The sequence below is a fragment of the Ruditapes philippinarum genome, unplaced genomic scaffold, assembly GCF_026571515.1.
Source record: "Ruditapes philippinarum isolate M1 unplaced genomic scaffold, ASM2657151v2 ctg1630_1_1_1_1, whole genome shotgun sequence".
NCBI lineage: Eukaryota > Metazoa > Mollusca > Bivalvia > Venerida > Veneridae > Ruditapes > Ruditapes philippinarum.
This window is the reverse complement of record NW_026864902.1, coordinates 202,787-208,100: the sequence shown is the minus strand read 5'-3', so window position 1 is coordinate 208,100 and position 5,314 is coordinate 202,787.

Here is a 5,314-nt window from a genome sequence, read left to right as displayed (position 1 = left end):
TATAAATACCTCAATACATAATAATATACATTATTTACAATAAATATAACCATTCTGACTGTTTAAATAAAGATTAATGCTTCGGGACGCTTCATGACATTTCGGGACGCTAAATTCTTCGGGACGCTTTGTTAGCGCACCATGGGAAACGTCAGTTTTCGCGCTGTCAAATAATATTTTGTGGATGAAATGTTTATTTCCTTTTTAATGTCACTTACACGTATCATAAAAGAACTTAATTACGATTTATCTTTGCTTAGATAAAAATAGAAACCATGAATTACGTTTCGGGACGCTATGTTAGTCAGTTAGCAACTTGAACTATGCGTGGATAGATGTACGATTTCGGGCGCTATAAAGATGATTTTATGTATGGGAAAACATTTTTCTCGCTATTGTTACTTACTTACTATTTCATTAACTAAAATTACGAAGTATTTCAAAAATAATTTTGGTTCAGATAAACATTAAACCTTCCGGATGCTTTGTCGGGTATTACGGTGGTTTTTTAGCAAGTGAACTTGAGTCGAAGGTATGTTTGTTTTTTTTTTATATAAATAGAAAAAAATGATAAGTTAAGATTATTTTTTCTACTATAAATACCTCCAATACATAATAATATACATTATTTACAATAAATATAACCATTCTGACTGTTTAAATTAAGATTAATGCTTCGGGACGCTTCTTGACATTTCGGGACGCTAAATTCTTCGGGACGCTTTGTTAGCGCACCATGGGAAACGTCAGTTTTCGTGCTGTAAAATAATATTTTTGTGGATGAAATGTTTATTTCCTTTTTAATGTCACTTACACGTATCATAAAAAGAACTTAATTACGATTTATCTTTGCTTAGATAAAAAATAGAAACCATGAATACGTTTCGGGACGCTATGTTAGTCAGTTAGCAACTTGAACTATGCGTGGATAGATGTACGATTTCGGGCGCTATAAAGATGATTTTATGTATGGAAAACATTTTTCTCGCTATTGTTACTTACATTACTATGTCATTAACTAAAATTACGAAGTATTTCAAAATAATTTTGGTTCAGATAAACATTAAACCTTCCGGACGCTTTGTCGGTATACGGTGGTTTTTTAGCAAGTGAACTTGAGTCGAAGGTATATTACATTTTTTTATATAAATAGAAAACATGATAAGTAAGATTATTTTTTTCTACCATAAATAACTCAATACATAATAATATACATTATTTACAATAAATATAACCCTTCTGACTGTTTAAATTAACAATAATGCTTCGGGACGCTTCAGGACGCTTCGGGACGCTAAATTTCTTCGGGACGCTTTTTAGTGAGACCGCTTATTTGATCATATTTAAGTTTTTGGTGACACGTAATGAAAATGTAACATAATTATAAATTTCATTTGTTTGTGGCATACATAACAATATATCAAAAGTTATTTTTAGCATAAATTTATTTAGTATGCATAGTTGTTATGACAACTGTTACAAATAATAATCATTCAGATATACATTACACATAAAAACAACAACATTCATTACATTCCATTTAAGAACCCTTTAACGTAAAAAAATATTAATGTACTGTCATAATTTATATTTTTATATACTTTACCTTTTAGCGCACTTATTATGAGACATGCTTATTAAGTTTTTATACATATTTTCAGAAAATTGTATAAAGCTTATTTAGTGATAAGTGAGTACAATGGATTACATGCCCGATGAAAATGAGAGCTGGATAAACGGAAGTAATGTTACATTCTTTAGTCAAGGTAAGATGCAAGTTACTTAGCCAAAGTATTGAGATATTATACGTGATGTGAGAATAAGTATGGTGATTATACGTCATGTTAAATAGCGTTCCTGTCTTAACACAAACTATATATTCCAAATTTGCAAATAAATACATTACGACAATGTCTTTGTTCTTCAAAGGACTCCACTGATGGTTTTGTCATGATGGGACTAGGAATAATATTTCGAAAATAATGTTCCATTTGATGTAGATCCAGATAACAAATATTCCAGAATACTTATTCTTATTGTGAAAAATTACAAAAGTTGAAAAGCTTTGCAACGCTTTTCACTCAAAAATGGCACACTAAAAGATTTTCAATCTATTTCTGAGAAGATTTCCTAATTATCTGTTGCATATTATACTGTAATGAGTGCCAACGTTGCTCCATGTAAGAGATTCAAAAGTTATGTCTTTTAGCTTTTGGACTTCAGTGGATTTCCTTTATGCCAATGGTATTTAAAAATCAAAGAGCAGAAAGCAGATATTACAGTAACAATGTTTAAACAAACTATCAACAATTCAATGATTTGCATTGGTTAAAGAGAACCGTTATAAAGTTTATTACATGAAATGTAACCATTTTAGTGCAGACTATTAATCAATCAACTAATATTGCAGACAAAATTGATAATGACAAGCCGAAAAATCATTAATTTAAAATGTATCAATCAAAATGGATAAAATGATTCGTAAACAACATATGCTTTTAGCAATCTGTTAACTACTTTAAAGTTATTCTCTTATCTAAAATCCTATTGATTATTTTCAGTTTTAAGTATCTGTTGTTAAAAGTAGTTAGGAGAACAACTGATAAAATTGTTTTGTTACAATAAAAAAGATGTATATATTTTCTTATTTTTAAGCAATTTATTCGTATTGATAAATCTTTTAGATGGTATTAATTGAAGGAAAATTACATACATCACGTGAAAAGGCATGCTTATCTTTATTTATGTCTTATCAAGCAAATTAAATGAAGTACAAAGTAAGTAGAAATATAGATTCCTGCTTTGTTCACGTGTCACATGATTGAATGAATGTTTTCCCGAAATCTGTTATCCAAAAAATACATCAGTTATTATAATGGAACATAATGATATATCATTAAACCCCAAATCTTATCACTTTGTTTCTATACTTTGATATGTGACATGTCTTCTATTTGATTCTAAATAAAGATGGACTAATAATATTACGATAATAATAAAAACCACGGATGATTATGGAAGAGTGCCTGGCTGTATTAAATATATAATAATTGTCTCCAGTACATTCCTAGCTGTGATGACTAGATTTGGAAGAAACATATGTGTTTTAAATGTACTGAAAAAACCAGAAAAAATGAATACGTCATCGTACATTAACATATCACTTACAGTACAGTGTTTTTTTTTCTTTTATGTCTTTGCTTTCCTTACTTTAAAAGGAACGTTAATTTAACGTTACGTATCAGTTTATTGTTTTTACCGGAAAAATGCCATCTTGACATTTGTTTTATTTACATACAAATTGCCATCCGGTATTTACTGAAAGGTTATTCATGTGCATAATCATAACTTAATATAAAAGTATGATGAATATTGGAGTCAATGCAATAGTTTGTAAACAGCGAAAATAAAACCCCAGAAATATGTAAATGAGAATAACTTCTTGTTTTTAAAAGGACAATATGAGTTAATTTCTTTCATTGAATAGTATGAAGTTTGTGATAAGGTCTTGAGAAACGGATCTTTCAGTATCTCTTATGAACATACATGATAAAACTTTGTAAGCATTGTTTATCATATAATAGGATTAGATACCCGTATGAGATAAAAATGTGTCAACATTTATATCATGAAATTATTGAATAGATTTTGATTTGTTATAAATATAATTATATATTTCATTTCAGATGATTTTCAACTACCTGTAATACCAAAATGGGGATTCTGGATAAAATTTCTGTCAACACCGATTATAGTTATTGTAGGAATCGTTGGGAATCTTCTTTCATTTCTTGTAATGAAAACAAAACCGCTACGTCGCAAGTCCTACTCGCATTATTTATGTGCACTAGCTGTGTTCGATACTTTGACCTTGATAATTCGACAAGTGGAAAGTGTGGATGAATATCTCGTATCATTTAAAAAGACAAAGGGTGTCTTTCAACACTTTGATGATAGCAGTTGTAAAGTATTTAATTTTACTGTACATGTCATAACTTTAATGTGCTCATGGCTAGTCGTAATTATGGCTGTTGAACGTGTTATAGCAGTATGTTTTCCTTTCAAAAAAGTATACTTCCGGAAAGAAATTGGCGCAGCTGCTGCAATCATTTTACTTTTTCTTATTGCATGTTTAACACAGTCGTTTCGAATTGTAATGGTGGAACATATCGTCTACGACGACCAAAACAATATAAGAGACTGTTTAGCGGCAAAGGAATATTTAAAACTGTACACCAGTCTTGACGTGTATTTTTACCTCTGGACACTTGTGTTTGTGCTACCTATAGTTTTCATTATCATATGTAATAGTATTGTTTTATTTCACATCTTTAAAGTAAGAAAGGATCTTGTGAAAGAAGAGAATTATCTTACATACAGAAATGATAGAGCTCGTGAACGACGACAAAAGAGCACAGCAATGCTATTAATAGTAACATTCATGTATATCCTTACACTGTTTCCTTTATTCACCCTCAGTTTGATAGTTGACATAACAATTAAAGTCGGATCACTTGAAACTGCAAGGAACACATATGTTGCATTAAGACCTTTTTTGGATGTGTCTGTATCGATTTCTTTGCTTAATTATTCAGGAAACTTTTTCATATACATACTGTCGGGTAAAAGATTCCGATACGAATTACAAAAGTTATTTAAAAAGAGTAAACCAGTGAAAAGATGCTCAACTGCAAGAAGTACCAGAGAAGAGTTGTTCAGATATGGAACTTAATATACTAGATACACGTCGTCAGACCTTTTAATAAACAATAATTATTCCAATGTAAAGTTTTCTAACACGGCTTGACAGATTCAGAACAGCCTTGACATGCATTGAACGTGAAAAGATGTAAAATTTGACACATTGTATTGATAAAAATGTGGTATTCCGTCATTTGGGAAAAGTAAAAGGAAACGATTATAACACTTACTCAGAATATATTGTTATTAGCAAAGGATCATATAGGACAAGTTTTGTTTAACTACTATTCTAAGTAGATGAGGTAATGTAGAATATGAAATACATTCAATGTTAATGTAGGGTTTGAACTTTATTGTAGCAGTGTATTTATCATACTATACATATTATTACGTTTCTGTGGAAAAATATAAATATTTCAAAGAGATATTCAATTTTTTAATAGTTAATAGCGATCTCCTTTTTTGATAAATGACAGACGCTTAGCTTTTGAGGATATCACTTGTGCAGTAAAGTGAATATCAAAAGATAAAGTAAGGTGTTTTAACATAATCAATTGTAAGACACCAATAGACAAAACAGTAACACATTTCCCTAATACAAACGAAGTTTATG